The sequence below is a fragment of the Salvelinus alpinus genome, chromosome 30, assembly GCF_045679555.1.
Source record: "Salvelinus alpinus chromosome 30, SLU_Salpinus.1, whole genome shotgun sequence".
NCBI lineage: Eukaryota > Metazoa > Chordata > Actinopteri > Salmoniformes > Salmonidae > Salvelinus > Salvelinus alpinus.
The window spans coordinates 29053350-29074386 of NC_092115.1; the positions used below are offsets into that span (position 1 = coordinate 29053350).

The 21037-nt window shown below is 43.7% G+C and overlaps 1 protein-coding gene across 5 annotated transcripts in view; it reads left to right on the forward strand.

Annotated features, from left to right (window-relative positions):
* The first annotated feature begins 16820 nt into the window (after nucleotides 1–16820).
* LOC139559962 (histone-lysine N-methyltransferase 2C-like) overlaps nucleotides 16821–21037 on the forward strand; it is a 150529-nt gene continuing 146312 nt past the window's right edge. For all 5 annotated transcript variants that reach the window (XM_071376447.1, XM_071376448.1, XM_071376449.1 and 2 more), the window contains exon 1: nucleotides 16821–17833. The gene's annotated coding sequence lies outside the window, so the exon portion shown is untranslated. The remainder of the gene's footprint in view (nucleotides 17834–21037) is intronic.

Here is a 21037-nt window from a genome sequence, read left to right on the forward strand (position 1 = left end):
TTATTTTTTTGATAGCCATTACCCGGGCCTTTGTTTGTACGGCCTCAGAGAGAGTTGAAAGAAGAACCCCCAATACAGTTTCCTTATTTTTGTTGAAGTCACGTCTCTGCGTCATTTCAAGAAGAAATGCGACGGTGTATGTTTCATTGTGTAATTGTGGTAACGTACAGGAACTCAAGTCCTTTTGCTCACCTGACCTAGAATACCTCACAATCAAATGCCAACCGCATTACCTTCCTAGAGAATTTTCTTCGGTTATCGCCAGAGCCTTGTATGTTCCCCCTCAAGCCGATAACATGACGGCTCTCAAGGAACTACACTGGACCTTGTGGAAACTGGAAACTGCATATCCTGAAGCCGCATTTATTATAGCTGAGGACTTTAATAAAGTAAATCTGAGGAAAACTAAGTTCTAACAGCAGTACTCCATTTTGCTCATCCCTTCCTATAGGCAGAAACTCAAACAGGAAGTAATCCTGCTAAAGTCTATTCAATCCTGGTCTGACCAAGTGGAATCCTTGCTTAAAGACTGTTTTGATCACGCGGACTGGGACATGTCCGGGTTGCCTCTGAGAATAACACTGCCATATACACTGACACGGTGACTGAGTTAATCAGGAAGTGTATAGGAGATGTTGTTTCCCCCTGTGACGATTAAAACTTATCCAAACCAAAAACCGTGGATAGATGGCAGCATTTGTGCAAAACTGAAAGCGCGAACCACCACATTTAACCATTGCAAGGTGACTGGGAATATGATCCAATACAAACAGTCCAGTTATGCCCTCCATCAGTACAGAGACAAAGTGGAGTTGCAATTCAACGGCTCAGACACGAGACCTATGTGGCAGGGACTCCAAACAGTCCCGGATTATAAAGGGAAAACCAGATACGTTGTGGACATTGACGTCTTGCTCCCGGACAAGCTACACACCTTCTTTGCCCGCTTTGAGGATAACACAGATAACACAGAGCCTGTGAGCTCTCGTACTCCGTGGCCGACGTGAGTAAGACATGTAAGTGTGTTAACCCTCACATCCCTGGTTTCCCAGGTCTAAATCAATTTTCTACATTGTAGAATAATAGTGAAGACATCAACTTTGAAATAACACCTATGGAATCTTGCAGTAACCAGAAAATTGTTAAACAAATCCAAGATTCTTCAAAGTTTAAGATTAAGATTAAAATTAAGATTCTTCAAAGTAGCCACCCTTTGGCTTGATGACAGCTTTGCATAATCTTGGCACAGAAATGAGTGCTACAGGCGTTATTTAGTTTAGTGACCTTCGATTTCTTGGGTACAGCAACAATGGTGGACACCTTGAAGCAAGTGGGAACAGCTTACTGGGATAGGGAGAGATTGAATATGTCTGTAAACATAAATAATACTTTTTTTTACATTATTAACCCATCCACCACCACCCCTGTTCGGAGGTCATATATTTTGGCAAGAATTTTATATAATAATTTTAATTGAAAAACTCAGTGTTGAATCAAGTGTTTTTTGTACCAGTTCATAAACAATGTACCATGGAATCGGTACATCAAATCTCTTCCCATTTCTTTTGCAACCTGTCTGGCGTAGCTGTCAACATTTTTGTCCTCAAACGAAACTGGTATATTTTTCTATTTATTCCAATTCCTTTCAGCCAATTTGTATCTTTAATTTATGGCAGTAAAACAAGTTCCCTACCTTCTCCCTTTTCCACTTGCCTCCTCCATTTTTGTGGTAATGCTGCAATCAGTTGGTTGTAAGTTTGGATTGAGCAGACATTCCCATATATTTTTGTTAGCTGCATATGTGACAACTCCACTGTTTATATTCATTATATCATTAATACATTTAATTAAAAAACATTTTTTTTACCATAAATAACTTTGTTTATAACTGTGGCAATGAACGCCCCAAAATCCCCCTTTTTAACACACAGGATATCTTTTGACTGGCAAAAAAATATTTACTAAAGGCTGTGGTGCATCCACTACCATATCTTCAGTAGCATCACTTGTTTTCTCAAATCTTTTAAATTGCCTCCACATAGGAGATTTGATTGGTCGCGCTAACTTTTTCTACCTTAATCTCCTTCACCCTTACAGGGCACTCCAGGAACTCAGGATCATGATCCCCAACAAAATTCCAACACCGTCGTCCTTCTACACACCGTTCTTCAGTATACTCCATCCGTCATCACACACTTGAAACATGGCCAAATCCTTTACAGTTCTTAGACTGCAGTGGTTTGGGAATGAAAGCTCTTACAGCTTATCTTAAATAACCAAGCTTCACATGCGTAGGTAGATGCTCTTTATCAAAAAACAACAGGACTGACAAACTTTCTTATTTTTCTCCATTCACCCAGCGGGTCAGAGTCCGGGCATCAACCACACCAGGAATTCTCTTCAGGTATTCGACCTGAACATCTGTCGTCACCCCTGAGATGACTCCTTTGACAGGTGCTTTACTCCGAAGTCCAAATCACAAAACTTCTGTTGTCTGGATTCTTTTGAGGCCTACTGCAATCTTCCTCTGTTCTTCAGAAATACAATGAATCAAAATAAGACCACTCTTGGTCACTCTGAAAGACTCCACTTTTCCCAGCGCATACTTCACCATTTTTGACACCCCAAGCTCACAGAACGGGACCACTGAGTGCTGAAGCGCGTAGCACAAAAAATTGTCTGTCCTCGGTTGCAACACTCACTACCGAGTTCTAAGCTGCCTCTGGAAGCAACGTCAGCACAAGACCTGTTCGTCTGGAGCTTCATGAAATGGGTTTCCATGGCCGAGCTGCCAAACACAAGCCAGTGGAAAGGAGTTCTTTGTAGTGTTCAATAACGTTTCACCATCTGGCAGTCCGACAGATGAATCTGGGGTTGGCGGATGCCAGGAGAACGCTACCTGCCCAAATGCATAGTGCCAACTGTAAAGTTTGGTGGAGGAGGAATAATGTTCTGACCTCAACCCCATCGAACACCTTTGGGCTGAATGGAAGGAAGTCCCCGCAGCAATGTTCCAACATCTAGCGGAAAGCCTTCCAGAAGAGTGGAGGCTGTTTATAGCAGCAACTCCATATTAATGCCCATGATTTTGGAATGAGACGTCTGACGAGCAGGTGTCCGCATACTTGGTCAGGTAGTGTATGCATTAATTTGTGGTTGTCCATCATCCATTTTGTATAGTATGTTACAATTCTTATGATATGTTACGAATTTGCAAAATGTACAATATGTTACGAATTCCAATTTAGTGGCTAAAGTTAGCTAGGTGGCTAATGCTAACGTTAGCTAGCTGTTAACGTTAGCTAGGGTAAAGGGTTAGGAGTTAGGTTAAAGGGTTAAGGTTCGGGGAAGGGTTAGCTAAAAGGGTTATGGGAAGGGTTAGCTATCATGCTAAGTAGTTGCAAAGTGTTGTAGCTAAAAAGTAGTTGATAAGTTGCTAAAATGCTAAAGTTGTCCTTGATGAGAATCGAACATGCATCCTTTGGGCTGCTAGACATTCATGGTATACACCCACCCATCCCTCATTTTGGGTTACTCTACGTTCACATTATACACTCACCCATCCACCCCTCGTTTTTACCTTTAGTATCCTTATCTTATGTAACCCTACCAAACGTAACATATCATACTAATTTGAGTGTCCCGGATTTCCGTTTACTATGTTACATCTAGTCTATGAGTCCCGGCTGAAAATTAGGCTACCTGTACATGTTTGTCCACTCCAAAATAATTCCAGCATCTAAACAGTTGCACTGTGCACCAGCTCCATTTGATGAATGGAAAGAGACATCTGTTACAAAACACCAAAAAGTGTAATGACATGCGGTGATTGTCATTGGGTCTACACTCTTGTAGCCTGAATGAATTGATGCGTCTTGCTGACAAAATGACATTTTTTGTAGAAAGAAAAGTTGGGACACCAAAAAAGGTGCTGAAATACAGGACGGTCCAGGGATGACAAGTGCAGCAACAGGGGCAAAAATTGTTTAAACTAGTCCTTGCATGCATAGCTCTGTCTATGAATTTGAGAGTGGTTACACTTCTCCAGCCCCATGGTCTAGATACAAAGAGGGAGTGCCTACCCTAAATGCTGTTACCCTGTATGGTCTTCAGCTCACTTAATGTTGTACATGGTGTCATACTGCCCCCTACCTCAAACGAAGAGGTCATACAAGCAGGCGTATATTATGCAGTATGTTGTATGTAAAGAGGAACATATGAGCACTGTATCTAAGGTAATTAGTACAATAGTGGTGTTTAGCTGCGAAAATGTATTCTGACCTGAGGGCTGTAAAAAGCTACACCCAGCACTGCAGGTCCCTCTCACTTTACTACCATGCTGCTCTACAACTGTTGATCTCAACTGCCAGTTCTGTTCAAATGAGTGTCATTACCATAGAGATCTAATTATATGGTCGTTACCTACTTTCCTAGTACAGACTGGGATATGTCCCGGGATTCATCCGATAGCATTGAGGAGTTTACCACAAGAGTCACGAGCTTCATCAATAAGTGAACATCTCCACAGTGACTATATGTATCCAAACCAAAAACCATGGATTACAGGCAATATCCATGCTGGGCTAAAGGCTAGAGCTACCACTTACAAGGAACAAGACATGGTCATGGACACATACAAGAAAGCCCGCTAGGACCTCCGACGAGACATCGAACATGCAAACGGACAATATAGGAGGAAGGTGATATCCTATTACACCGACTTCAAAGCTCGTTGTATGTGGCAGGGCTTGTCACATACTATAACGGATTAAAAAAGGAAACTCAGCCGTGAGCTGCCCAGTGACACAAAACTCCCAAACCAGCTAACTGCCTTTTATGCTCGCTTCGAGGAATACAACACGTCTTGCGTGAAAGCCCTTATCTTTCAATCTCTCCTTGTCCCAGTCTGTAATCACAACATGTTTCAAGCTGACCATCATTGTCCCTGTTTCCAAGAGCTCCAAGGAAACCTGCCTAAATCTCTATTTCCCTGTAGCATTTACATCTGTAATTATTAAGTGCTTTGAAAGGCTGGTCATGAAACAGATCAACACCATCCTCTCAGACACGCAATCTCAATTGCACTTCACACTACCCTCTCCCACCTGGACAAGAGGGGAAATAACTAATGTATGTGAGAATGCTGTTCATAGACTACAGCTCCACTGTCACGAACGTCATGGGAAGAAGTGGACCAAAGCGCAGCGTGGTACGTGTTCATTCTATTTATTTAACACCGACAAACAACAAAACAAAATACGAACGTGACATTCTGCAGGGCAAAATAACAACCAATGCAAAAATAAGAACCCACAAATGAAAGAGGGAAAAAGGACTGCCTAAGTATGATTCCCAATCAGAGACAACGATAGACAGCTGCCTCTGATTGGGAACCACACTCGGCCAAAAACAAAGAAATAGAAAACATAGAAATAAAGAAACTAGAATGCCCACCCTAGTCACACCCTGGCCTAACCAAAATAGAGAATAAAAGCCTCTCTATGGCCAGGGCGTGACATCCGCATTCAACAGCATAGTACCCTCAAAGTTTGCCGACGACACGACGGTGGTAGGCTTGATCACCGGCGGCAACAAGAAAGCCTACAGGGAAGAGTTTCAGAGATTTAGCACTGTGGTGCCAGGACAACAACCTCTCCCTCAACGTCAGTAAGACCAAGGAGCTGATCGTTGACTATAGGAGGGGAGAGCACATCGACATCCACATTAACGGGCTGTAGTGGAGCGGGGCGAGAGCTTCAAGTTCCTTGGCGTCCACGTCACGAAGGACTTTTTTTTATATATACACATCTTTTTAAAATGTATTTTCCACTAACCCTACCACCCCTCTCCTAATTGGAGTAAACTAATGAATAACAACACTTATTATATACACAACACATACTATATATATATTTTCCAGACACATCTATTTTACAATAGTTATCTTTTGTTTGTTTTTACTCCTATCCTTCCGCTACCCTCAACCCCTGAAGATCATCCAGTTTGATTTCTATTTGCCATATATTTTTCAACTGTGCTGTTTCACAAAAGTTCTGAACCTAATATACATTTTAAGGAAAAAGTATATTTTACATTAGTTATCGTGTTATTAGTCCCACACTTCAGCTCCACTCAACCCCTCCCATCTATCACCTAACACCATCCATATTGGATTTCTATTTGCCATACATTTTTCAACTGTGCTGTAATGTTTCACAAAGGTTCTGAACCTTTCTACTCTCATAGTTTCTACAGATTGTAAATTAAAGATAAATGTTATTGCTAAAGGTATTATTATATTATTGATCAATTGACTATGACTTTTCAAATCACCCAGTAGTGCAATCTGCAGAGTTAGCTCCAGGTAAATGTTAGAATTCTTCAGCGATTCCTGGACTGTTCACTCTGCTACCGTCTGGCAACAGTACCGGAGGATTGGCTCTCGGACCAACAGGCTTCAAGACAGCTTCTTCCCCCAAGCCATAAGACTTTTAAACAGTTGTGTAAAAAGTAAAGATACAGTACCTTAATAGAAAATGACTCAAGTAAAAGTGAAAGTCACCCAGTAAAATACTACTTGAGTAAAAGTCTAAAAGTATTTGGTTTTAAATATACTAAAGTATGAAAAGTACATGGAATTCCTAAAATATACTTAAGTGTCATTTCAAATTCCTTCTATTAAGCAAACCAGACGGCAAAGCAGACGGATAGCCAGGGGCACACTCCAACACAAATGAAGCATGTGTTTAGTGAGTCGCCCAGATCAGAAGCGGTAGGGATGACAAGGGATGTTCTCTTGATAAGTATGTGAATTAGACAATGTTCCTGTCCTGTAAGTATTCAAAATGTAACGAGTACTTTTGGGTGTCAAATGTATAGATTAAAAAGTATTTTCTTTTCTTTAGGAATGTAGTGAAGTAAAAGTTGTACCAAATATAAATAGTATAGTAAAGTACAGATACCCCAAAAAACTACTTATGTAAAAATACTTGAAAGTACTACTTAAGTACTTTACACCACTACTTTCAAATAGCTACTAGACTGATAAATAGTCCGGGTAACCATTAATTTACTATCTTGCACTGACCCTTTACAGAAACCCTCACTAGATTATACATGCTATATACACTATATACAAAAGCATGTGGACACCGCTTCAAATTAAGTGGAAACGTCCAGGAGCAACAACGGCTCAGCCCCAAAGTGGTAGGCCACACAAGCTCACAGAACGGGACCACCGAGTGCTGAAGCGTGTAGCACGTAAAAATAATTTGTCCTCTGTTGCAATACTCACTACCGAGTTCTAAACTGCCTCTGGAAGCAACATCAGCACAATAACTGTTTGTCGGGAGCTTCATGACATGGGTTTCCATGGCCGAGCAGCTGCACACAAGTTTACGATCACCATGCGCAATGTGTTAGGCTTACCGCCATTGTACTCTGGAGCAGTGGAAGCACGTTCTCTGGAGTGATCAATGAAGCTTCACCATCTGGCAGTCCGACGGATGAATCTGGGTTTGGCTGATGCCAGAAGAACGCTACCTGCCTGAATGCATAGTGCCAACTGTAAAGTTTGGTAGAGGAGGAATTATGGTCTGGGCTCTATTTCATGGTTCGGGCTAGGCTCCTTAGTTCCAGTGAAGGGAATTCTTAATGCTACAGCATACAATGACATTCTAGATGATTCTGTGCTTTCAAATTTGTGACAACAGTTTGGGGAAGGCCCTATCCTGTTTCAGCATGACAATACCCCTGTGCAGAAAGCGAGGTCCATACAGAAATGATTTGTCGAGATCGGTGTAGAAGAACTTGACTGGCATGCACAGAGCCCTGACCTCATCCCCATCGAACACTTTTGGGGTGAATTGGAACGCCAACTTCGAGTCGGGCTTAATCGCCCAACATCAGTGCCCGACCTCACTAATGCTCTTGTGGAGGAATGGAAGCAAGTCCCCGCGGCAATGTTCCAACATCTAGTGGAAATCTGTCCCAGAAGAGTGGAGGCTGTTATGGCAGCAAAGGGGGGACCAACTCCGTATTAATGCCCATGATTTTGGAATTAGATGTTCGGCGAGCGGGTGTCCAAATATTTTTGGTCGTGTAGTGTATGTATACACTCACACAGACCACTTTGGCACTCCCACACAAACCCCCCCCCCACACACACACACACACACACACACACACACACACACACACACACACACACACACACACACACACACACACACCACATAGAGTACCAGTCAAAAGTTTGGACACACCTACTCATTCAAGAGTTTTTCTTTATTTTCAGTATTTTCTACATTGTAGAACAATAGTAAATAACACATATGGAATGATGTAGTTACCAAAAAAGTGTTCAACAAATCAAAATATATTTTAGATTTTAGATTCTTCAAAGTAGCATTTCATTGTAAAGTCTACACCAGTTGTATTCGGCACATGTGACATAAAATGTGAGACTTTTTACCATACATCTAAAATGTTGTAAAATCAGACGCAGCCATCATCTGTTTTACCTTTGATCTCTCTGTAGGCTATGTCTGTGTCCTGACTGCAGACCTCTCATGTCAAACTGATACATCCTGATAGCTGGTTATATTTATGAATGATAACAGCTTTAGATTTCACATTTCTATCTATACTCTATACCGAGGCCATAGGACTGAGACTAACAGAGTAGACCATACTTGTACAACCACATGGTGGCAATATTTATCTATTTAACTGTTATCACAAAGTCAAAAGAACTGAATCCATCCTTATACTATTGACCAGACATTGCCTATGGGCACCCAATTTGGAACCCACAGGGTGTGCAGGCTTTTTCAGCCAAGTATTATATCAACACACCTGATTACACTAACTAAGCAATAACTTTGATGCTTGACTCCGGTATGGTAGTGCTAGTGTAACATCTATTCAAACCACAGGTTCTAGGCCCATTAAAACAGGCCTATAGGGAACAGTCTGAGGTAGATATAAAAAATAAAAATATATATTTTTTTATTCATGTATATGATTAGCTTTTTTGAAATAGGATCTTACTGGTTCTGAAGGTCTGATTCAATAGTATATGCCTGTTTGGACCCCCATCTGATGTTCTCAAAACACATGGAATAACCTGCAACCAACTGAAAACAAAATACATTAATGCAGAACTTTACACAATTTAATTTGGATTTTGTCAAACTTGAATAAACAAACATTGATGATAAAGTTAATATACCTTGTGAGCACATTTGACCACATCCCAAACAGCATGGTCCCAAAACGTTTGCCTTCAAAGAAATACACTTGTGCAGCAATGACCCAATACACTCTGCATAAGTCATTAGATCTTATCTAAACACTAAACCGGTGTAGCCTGGGCGATTTTATCAACTAATTAGGGTCCCCTGGGAAACGGTTCCTACCCTGTCTGAAACAAAAGTATGCAGCCCAGGCCTGTAGCCTACTAGTGCTATGGTTAAAGAGTATCTCCACCACTTTTCAACCTTCAACCTTTTCAACACTACTTGAGTAAAAGTCTAAAAGTATTTGGTTTTAAATATACTTAAGTATCAAAAGTAAAAGTGAAGGTATAAATGGGGCAGGGGTAGGTTGACCTCAGGTCTCCCCACTGGAAGCCCAAGGTAGAGGGAACGAGGGAATCTATCAAATAGCACTCCTCTAACTTTGTACAGTACTAATGCAATTAATAAAATCAGTCACACTACGAAATACTACCAAATAAACCACAATTCATTCATAATACTGTTAATATATAGTTTCACCGACATATTGTTGAATTTTTTTCTGGTTTGTGCGAAATCTTTAAGAATAATATAAAACCAGTCTGCACACCACCAAGGTGAATTGGTTTAGTCTTGACTCTTGGTTGACAGTGTTGTGGGATTGGTAATGTATTGATGCTGGAGTGTCAAATCAACACATTTGATTCTACTTGTCTTTGTTACTTTTAAAAAATATTTTTGAGTCTTATTTTTGTAAGTATTATTTATATATATATATATAGTTTTAAATGTTATGATTATTTATTTGTGTTCCAAATGTATGAATAAAAATGACAGTTAGTGCAGAATGGTGCTTTTTGGGGGTCGGGGGGGGGGGGGGGGGTTCGCCCAGGGTGCTATACAAGCTAGAACCGCCACTGGCCAGGGACACACTCCAACACTTAGACATAAGCATTTTTGTTTAATGAATCCGCCAGATCAGAAGCAGTAGGGATGACCAGGGATGTTCTCTTGATAAGTGTGTCAGGGAAAATGTAGGGAGTAAAAAGTACACTGCTCAAAAAAATAAAGGGAACACTTAAACAACACAATGTAACTCCAAGTCAATCACACTTCTGTGAAATCAAACTGTCCACTTAGGAAGCAACACTGATTGACAATACATTTCACATGCTGTTGTGCAAATGGAATAGACCTTGGTCCTCTCCTTCTTCCTCAGACGAATGTCGTTACAGAACTACCCACCACCAAAGGACCAAGCAGCGTGGTGTAATGGACTCCTGGACATGGGAGGAAATCCTGGATGGCAAGGGACCCTGGGCACAGACGGGAGAGTATCGCCGTCCAAAAGAGGAGCTGGAGGCAGCTAAGGCGGAGCGGCAACGCTACGAGGAGTTGGCTCGAGGAGGCGTGCACGAGAGGCAGACCCAGAATTTTTTTTGGGGGGGGGGGGGGGCACACGGGGATTTTGGCGGAGTCAGGTCATAGACCTGAGCCAACTCCTCGTGTTTGCCGTGGGGAGAGATTGACCGGGCAGGCACCGTGTTATGCGGTGACACGCAAGGTGTCCCCAGTGCGCACTCATAGCCCGGTGCGCTACATCGCAGCTCCTCGCATCGGCCGGGCTAGAGTGGGCATTGAGCCAGGAGGGATGGTGCCGGCTCAGCGCATCTGGCCTCCAGTGCGTCTCCTCGGCCCGGGTTATCCTGCACCAGCCCTACGCACGGTGTCCCCGGTTCGCTAGCACAGCCCAGTGCGGCCTGTTCCAGCTCCCCGCACTTGCCGGGCTACAGGGGGTATCCAGCCAGGACGAGTTGTGCTAGCTCTGCGCTCGAGACCGCCAGTGCGCCTCCACGGCCCAGTGTATCCGGTGCCTCGGCCAAGGAAGAGGCCTCCTGCATGTCTCCCCAGCCTGGTGAGTCCTGTGCCTGTGCTAAGCCCTAACCCTCCTGCATGTCTCCCCAGCCTGGTGAGTCCTGTGCCTTCTCCTGTGTCCCTCCACTCCAGTGATGATCCATGGCACGAAGCCTCCAGTGATGATCCATGGCAAGAAGCCTCCAGTGATGATCCATGGCACGAAGCCTCCAGTGATGATCCATGGCAAGAAGCCTCCAGTGATGATCCATGGCACGAAGCCTCCAGTGATGATCCATGGCACGAAGCCTCCAGTGATGATCCATGGCAAGAAGCCTCCAGTGATGATCCATGGCACGAAGCCTGCAGTGATGATCCATGGCACGAAGCCTCCAGTGATGATCCATGGTAAGAAGCCTCCAGTGATGATCCATGGCACGAAGCCTCCAGTGATGATCCATGGCACGAAGCCTCCAGTGATGATCCATGGCAAGAAGCCTCCAGTGATGATCCATGGCAAGAAGCCTCCAGTGATGATACTTGGCACGAAGCCTCCAGTGATGATCCATGGCAAGAAGCCTCCAATGATGATCCATGGCAAGAAGCCTCCAGTGATGATCCATGGCAAGAGGCCTCCAGTGATGATCCATGGCACGAAGCCTCCTGTGTGTCTCTCCACTCCAGTGACACCCTTCAGTCCGGAGCCTCCAGCGGCGACCCCCAGTCCGGAGCCTCCAGCGACGACCCCCAGTCCGGAGCCTCCAGCGACGACCCCCAGTCCGGAGCCATCAGCGACGATCCCCAGTCCGGAGCCGCCAGCGAGGATCCGCAGTCCGGAGCCGCCAGAGTCGCCCTCCTGTCCGGAGCCGCCAGAGTCGCCCTCCTGTCCGGAGCCGCCAGAGTCGCCCTCCTGTCCGGAGCCGCCAGAGTCGCCCTCCTGTCCGGAGCCGCCAGAGTCGCCCTCCTGTCCGGGGCCCGCTGCGAGGGTCCCCAGTCCGGGGTCGGCGGCGAGGTGCAGCGTGGTACGTCCCGCACCAGAGCCGCCACCGCGGATAGATGCCCACCCAGACCCTCCTCTATAGGTTTTGCAGCCGGAGACCGCACCTTTGGGAGCGGGGGGGTACTGTCACGCCCTGACCTTAGAGATCCTTTTTATGTCTCTATTTTGGTTGGTCAGGGTGGGCATTCTATGTTTTTGTTCTATGTTGTCTATTTCTATGTGTTTGGCCGGATGTGGTTCTCAATCAGAGGCAGCTGTCTATCGTTGAGAACCATACGAAGGTAGCCTTTTCCCACCTGTGTTTTGTGGGTAGTTGTTTTCTGTTTTGTGTCTGCACCAGACAGGACTGTTTTGTTATTTTTTGTTCTAGTGTTCAGTGTTATTAAAAGTCATGAACACACACCACGCTGCACCTTGGTCCTCTCCTTCTTTCTCAGACGAACGTCGTTACAGGAAGTCTTGAGGTTTTGCTCGCCTGAGGTAGAGTAACTCATGAGAAGCTGTAAACCACACTATCTACCTAGAGAGTTTTCATCTGTATTTTTCGTAGCTGTCTACATACCACTACAGACCGATGCTGGCACTAAAACTGCACTCAATGAGCTGTATACCGCCATAAGCAAACAGGAAACGCTCATCCAGAGGTGGCGCTCCTAGTGGCTGGGGACTTTAATGCAGGGAAACTTAAATCAGTTTTACCTCATTTCTATCAGCATGTTAAATGTGCAACCAGAGGGATAAGAATTCTAGACCACCTTTACTCCACACACAGAGACGTGTACAAAGCTCTCCCTCGTCCTCCATTTGGCAAATCTGAACATAATTCTATCCTCCTGATTCCTGCTTACAAGCTAAAATTAAAGCTGGAAGCAATAGTGACTAGGTCTATAAAAAAGTGGTCAGATGAAGCAATGCAAAACTACAGGACTGTTTTGCTAGCATAGACTGGAATATGTTCCAGGATTCTTCAGGTGGCATTGAGGAGTACACCACATCAGTCACTGGCTTTATCAATAAGTGAATCAATGACGCCGTCCCCACAGTGACTGTACGTACATACCCCAACCAGAAGCCATGGATTATAGGCAACATTCGCACCGAGCTAAAGGGTAGACCTGCCACATTCAAGGTGTGGGACTCTAACCTGGAAGCTTATAAGAAATCCCTCTATGACCCCCGACGAACCATCAAACAGGCAAAGTGTCTATACAGGACTAAGATCAAATCGTACTACACCGGCTCCGACGCTCGTCGGATGTGGCAGGGCCTGCAAACTATTACAGACTACAAAGAGAAGCACAGCCGAGAGCTGCCCAGTGACATGAGCTTAACAGACGAGCTAAATAACTTCTATGCTCGCTTCGAAGGCAAGCAACACTGAAACATGCATGAGAGCATCGGGACGACTGTGTGATCACTCTCTCCACAGCCGATGTGAGTAAGACCTTTAAACAGGTCAACATTCACAAGTCCGCAGGGCCATACAGATAACCAGGACGTGTACTCCGAGCATGCGCCGACCAACTAGCAAGTGTCTTAACTGACATTTTCGACCTCTACCTGTCTGACTCTGTAGTACCAACATGTTTCAAACAGTCCACCGTAGTCCCTGTGCCCAAGAACACTAAGGTAACCTGCCTAAATGACTACCAACCCGTAGCACTCACGTCTGTAGCCATGAAATGCTTTGAAAGGCTGGTCATGGCTCACATCAACACCATTATCCCAGAAACCCTAGACCCACTCCAATTTGCATACCACTCAAACAGATCCACAGATGATGCAATCTCTATTGCACGCCACACTGTCCTTTCACACCTGGACAAAAGGAACACCTATGTGAGAATGCTATTCGTTGGCTACAGCTCAGCGTTCAACACCATAGTGCCCTCATAGCTCATCACTAAGCTAAGTACCCTGGGACTAAACACTTCCCTTTGCAACTGGATCCTGGACTTCCTGACGGACCGCCCCCAATTGGTAATGGTAGGTAACAACACATCCGCCACACTGATCCTCAACACAGGGGCCCCTCAGGGTTGCGTGCTCAGTCCCCTCCTGTACTCCCTGTTCACTCATGACTGCACGGCCAGGCACGACTCCAACACCATCATTAAGTTTGCTGATTACACAACAGTGGTAGGCCTAATCACCGAGAACGATGAGACTGCATATAGGGAGGAGGTCAGAGACCTGACCGTGAGGTGCAAGGATAACAATCTCTCCCTCAACGTGATCAAGACAAAGGAGATGATTTTGGACTACAGGAAAAGGAGGACTGAGCACGCACCCAGTCTCATCGACGGGGCTGTAGTCGAGCAGGTTGAGATCTTGAAGTTCCTTGGCGTCCACATTACCAACAAACTAACATGGTACAAGGACACCAAGACAGTCGTGAAGAGGGCACGACAAAACCTATTCCCCTCAGGAGACTGAAAAGATTTGGAATGGGTTCTCAGATCCTCAAAAGGTTCTACAGCTGCACCATTGAGCGCATCCTGACTGGTTGCATCACTGCCTGGTATGGCAACTGCTCAGCCTCCGACCGCAAGGTACTACAGAGGATAGTGCGAATGGCCCAGTACATCACTGGGGCCAAGCTTCCTGCTATCCAGGACCTCTATACTAGGTGGTGTCAGAGGAAGGTCCCTAAAAATTGTCAAGGACTCCAACCACCCTAGTCATAGACTGTTCTCGACCCCGCCCTGTGCAACTGGGTCCTGGACTTCCTGACGGGCCGCCCCCAGGTGGTGAGGGTAGGTAACAACATCTCCACCCCGCTGATCCTCAACACTGGGGCCCCACAAGGGTGCGTTCTGAGCCCTCTCCTGTACTCCCTGTTCACCCACGACTGCGTGGCCATGCACGCCTCCAACTCAATCATCAAGTTTGCGGATGACACTACAGTGGTAGGCTTGATTACCAACAACGACGAGACGGCCTACAGGGAGGAGGTGAGGGCCCTCGGAGTGTGGTGTCAGGAAAATAACCTCACACTCAACGTCAACAAAACAAAGGAGATGATTGTGGACTTCAGGAAACAGCAGAGGGAGCACCCCCCTATCCACATCGACGGGTCAGTAGTGGAGAAGGTGGAAAGTTTTAAGTTCCTCGGTGTACACATCACGGACAAACTGAATTGGTCCACCCACACAGACAGCGTCGTGAAGAAGGCGCAGCAGCGCCTCTTCAACCTCAGGAGGCTGAAGAAATTCGGCTTGTCACCAAAAGCACTCACAAACTTCTACAGATGCACAATCGAGAGCATCCTGTCGGGCTGTATCACCGCCTGGTACGGCAACTGCTCCGCCCACAACCGTAAGGCTCTCCAGAGGGTAGTGAGGTCTGCAGAACGCATCACCGGGGGCAAACTACCTGCCCTCCAGGACACCTACACCACCCGATGTCACAGGAAGGCCATAAAGATCATCAAGGACAACAACCACCCAAGCCACTGCCTGTTCACCCCGCTATCATCCAGAAGGCGAGGTCAGTACAGGTGCATCAAAGCAGGGACCGAGAGACTGAAAAACAGCTTCTATCTCAAGGCCATCAGACTGTTAAACAGCCACCACTAACATTTAGCGGCCGCTGCCAACATACTGACTCAACTCCAGCCACTTTAAAAATGGGAATTGATGGAAATTATGTAAAAATGTACCACTAGCCACTTTAAACAATGCCACTTAATATAATGTTTACATACCCTACATTACCCATCTCATATGTATATACTGTACTCTATATCATCTACTGCATCTTGCCATCTTTATGTAATACATGTACCACTAGCCACTTTAAACTATGCCACTTTATGTTTACATACCCTACAGTACTCATCTCATATGTATATACCGTACTCTATACCATCTACTGCATCTTGCCTATGCCGTTCTGTACCACCACTCATTCATATATCTTTATGTACATATTCTTTATCCCTTTACACTTGTGTGTGTATAAGGTAGTAGTTGTGGAATTGTTAGGTTAGATTACTTGTTGGTTATTACTGCATTGTCGGAACTAGAAGCACAAGCATTTCGCTACACTCGCATTAACATCTGCTAACCATGTGTATGTGACTAATAAAATTTGATTTGATTTGATTTGATTTTTTCTCTCTGCTACCGCACGGCAAGCAGTACCGGAGCGCCAAGTCTTGGTCCAAGAGGCTCCTAAATAGCTCCTACCCCCAAGCCATAAGACTCCTGAACAGCTAATCAAATGGCTATCTATGCATAGTCACTTTAATAACTCTACCTTCATGTGCATATTACCTCAATTACCTCGACACCGGTACACCCACACATTGACTCGGTACCACCGGTACCCCCTCTATTGTTATTTACTGCTGCTCTTTAATAATTTGTTATTCTTATCGCTTACTTTTTGGGGGTATTTTCTTAGAACTGCATTGTTGGTTAAGGGCTTGTAAGTAAGCATTTCACTGTATGGTCTACACCTGTTGTATTTGGCGCATGTGACAAATACAATTTGATTTGGTTTGAAGTAAAAGTTGGCAAAAATATAAATATTAAAGTAATGTACAGATACTCCACAAAACGACTTATGAGATGATGAATATGAGGTTGAAAAGTGGCTGATTTGCCCTTTAAACTACAAGGCCCGCCGCAGTCCGTTCCATCCGAATGCCACATTTTAGAAGTAACCGATACACTTTACCGTATTTATTAAATGCCCATATTCTTCCGCAGGGTCAGGGAGTATTTTGAAGAAATTGTTTTATAAACCTATGGATATTGCATTTAACATCATTTGCGGTTTTGGTTTCTAATACTAGTGAAAATAGTAAAATATTATTAGAAACCATTACATCTCCAAGTGTACCTCTTCGATTTTTACAGCGATATTTTCGACCTATATTTTTGGGAGTCCTACAGTCGGGAGTTATTATTTGGTGTCACTTAAACATGGCCACCGTAAAGAGTACGATACAACTTTAATTTTTTTTGACCAGGTAGAACTCTCCATTTCGTGTTTTTTGACATAGTTAGAGTAAAAAAAAATGTTTTTGTTTATCTGAACACTCATGTTAGTCTTTCCGGCTAGTCAGCTACGCCAGCTAAGGCATCTTGCTTTCTGTCGCGGCTAAAGAAAATAGAACCAGTTGGCAAAGCGAACGCTCGTGAGCCAGCAAGCTAGCTCGAGGAACTAGCCATTGCATCGTTTATTTTTGTCCAAAGCATTGCTTTTCTTGTGAAGATTTTGTGAAATGTTCTTGAAGAAGACTACTTGGAATTTGTGCCTGTTTTGGATTATGGATATTGGCTACATCTTCCCCCTATAATAATAATAGTTAGTAAAGGATTAAGTGTGGCAGTTAGCTGAACATTTTATTTGTGCGACGACAGCTGTCATTTGGAGAAAAGAAAGTGATCCATCATGCGTTTGCAATGAAGCTGATCTCTACTGGATTTACATTTTGCATCCTTTTTTCAAATGGGTGATGTTAAACATCGGATTATTGATGTATGCGTTCATGCTTTTTTTTTAACAGCGGTGGTATTGCTTTCGTAGCTAACATTGGCGTGGCCACCTAGCTAGTTAGCTACTTATCGTACAGAACAGAAGACTGAGCTAGCTAACTTATCTAACGTTAACTAGCTGAGTGACAGTTGGCGTTATCATTATTCCTCACAAATACACTACAAAGTGATATAACTATATCTCTTAAAATTTTGGACATGAAGAAGATAACTTACTATACATAATTTTAAAGGTAAGTTATTTTAGCTACCTAGCTATTTCATGTACTCGCTAGCTTGCTACATAAATTTCGGATTTGCAGCGGCCGCTCGAGCCTAGTGTTTTTTCGCCGCCTTGTTTGGTCCGAACGTTCTTCGACACAGCGAATCAGCCAAACTAGACACATTTTCTGTTAGAAAATACATTTAGACACGTGAATGCCTCAGTTGTGGCTAAATGCAAGGCTAACGTGTGCTTTGAATCACCGCTGTTGATTATGTATACTGTAATGTTATGTAGCTAGCGAACCTGTTAGCTAACAGTAAACTAGAAGTTGACCAGCTAAGTTAGCTACGCTCGTTTTGATCTCAGTATATTTATTTTGGAGGTCGTCTCATACCAAATATAATGCTAACTAAACTAGATAGCTATCTACTAAACTAGATAGCTATCTACATAGTTGGCAAACTTCTGTATTTGGGAAATGTAGCGAGTTGGCTCTAGCTAGTTGATTTGCTAGCCAAAACCTTTTATCCACACGCTAGTTAGCTAACGTTAGCTACCGGGTAGGTAGCTGTGGAATCATGCATGACTTCTAAAGTTACTTGACTTTGAAGTTTAATGGTAGCTAATTGTTAAAACTATCAGGCAGCCTTGCATATCAACACTATGTAGATGTTGACTAACGCTAACTCACATTTCCAATGGCTTAGCTAATGGTAGCTACCTACCGTTACTAGCTAACTAGTCTTTCAGATACTTTTGCTGGCGATATAGGCAGTTGCATCCCATTTATCAGTAATCAAATACCTTGATCATCTTATATCTCTGTATCCCACAAAGTGGGATATCACTAGTCTATTAGTAGGCACATCATATTGTTGCTCATTTGCAATGCCATGCAATAGCCAAACAAAGACTACAAAGAACCTAGGATGGCTAGCTAGCTAGTTAGCTTGTTTTGGCTGACTTGAGCATGCATTTGCTTTGTGCTGTACGCTAGTTTAACAAAGGTAGCTAGCTAGCCCAGTGTGTCTGGGGTACCCAACCCACTGCCTTATGAAACCAATGTTCTTCCATTCTAATGTAGTTATCTCTGTAGAAACTAATATGAAACATTAAGATTCACTTTGAAGTGTATATGTTTAGTATGTTTACTATAATTGATCACTACACTATATTTTATTCCACTTTTTTTATCCAGTCATTGATCTACTTCACGCCCCAGCTTTTGGCCACCCACTTGTGCCTCCTCCTTATGGTCATAGGCTGAGTAGGGCTATAGTGAATCTTTGTCTTTCCAGAATCCATACTTTATCTATTTGTTATGTTTCTATCGTGAATCCATACTTTATCTATTTATGTTTCTATCGTGTACTTGTTCAAACTTGCTTTCAAGCCTATTGCTCTATAGGGCACAGAATGTATCAGCCTACTTGCTTGTGTATGACACAGACCACATTAAGGTCTGCTGTGATTACCTTTGGGAAGAATGGAATATAGACGTTAGGCAATTGGCTTACCAAAGACCATCCAATCAAGGGGGCTCATCTAAGGTCTACATATTTTGCAGCAACCTACACGATTTGGAACAACCCCAAGCTCAATTTGTTGATACTGTGTCATTTGTTTTTTTTCTCTCCCATTGACTACATCTAATCTTAGCTAAACTTCCCACACAAAGACTGCATTGGATGCCACAAGAGGTCAAATATAGGCTCAGTCACCGAATAACATCAAGCTGTGTTTTGGAAAAGACTCAGCTCTCACACAGGTAGCTAGTTGATCACAATCTCAAAATCAGTGCAAGGTCCCCCTGATGACACAGCAGTATACGGTGCAGTGGAGGGATGGATCCTGGTCATGGGTAGCAGGAATGCAGATCATGTCAAATAAGGCACTTCTGGCATTAGCTGCATCCTGTCTAGTCAACCATGGATCCTGTGTAGTAGGCTAGTTCCAAGAAGAGACAGTGTGCCGGAAGAGAGAGTCTCCCATTGGCAGTGTCCCTCAACTGTCTGAGAGAACAGGGTGTCAGACAAGCCCATTAAAAGATCAGGATGACATCATCTTCAACAGACAGTCAGGCTGAGCTGAAAAGTCAATACACTTATGACTTTTTGTTCTCAGTGTTTGTCATAAAACAAATATGCCTACTGGTTTACATTGTCCTCTCATACTGTTACAATATGATACTGAACAGAGAACCACATTGGAGCAAACTAATTAATCCACTGTGGAACAAACAAATAGAGCAGGCTTATTTCAGTGGTAAGTAGAGGAAACTTCGGAGGCTGATAGGAGAGGAATGCAAGAACACAAGCAAGGTATCGAAGGACGAACGATCATCCAGACAGAGACATGAGGTCACAGTGTGGTGGTAGGTAGCTCAGGAAAGGAGAGAGTAGGTATGTGAACTCTTACATTGATAACACTGACGAATAGCTTGAACATTGCTTCAGCTGATAAGTGATTTTGAAGGACATGTAGATAGGTCAGAGGTAAGTTTTAGGCATTTCCTCAAGAGTATCATATCTGGAAAAAGATATGCCACCCCTGTTTTGGTAATAAGCTGAGGGATGAGCCTGGGAAATGTAACCACTCTCAAATTCAAAAAGGCTATGGATGCCAGAACTGACTATGACAAAAATGTGTTTTAACCATGTTTTGATACTATGGTGTTTACATTTATACTGAAGGAAACTATAAATGCAACAATTTTAAAGATTTTACTGAATTATAGTTCATATAAGGAAATAAGTACATGGATTTCACATGATTGGGAATACAGATATGCATCATAAAAAAAGTAGGGTGGTGGATCAGAACCAGTCCTCATCTCCTTCGTTTAGAGTTGATCAGGATGTTGATTGTGGAATGTTGTACCACTCCTCTTCAATGGCTGTGTGAAGTTGTTGGAACTGGCCATGCGTTATCATGTTGAAACATGAGGTGATGGCGACTGATGAATAGCACGGCAATGGGCCTCAGGATCTCGTCACGGTTTTTCTGTGCATTCAAATTGCCATCAATATAATGCAATTGTGCTCGTTGTCCGTAGTTATGCCTACCCATATTGTAATCCCACTGCCACCATGGTGCACTCTGTTCACAACGTTGACATTAGCAAACTGCTCGCGCACACAACGTCATACACGTGGTCTGCGGTTGTGAGGCCAGTTGGACGTACTGCCAAATTCTCTAAAATGACATTGGAAGTGGCTTACGGTAGAGAAAT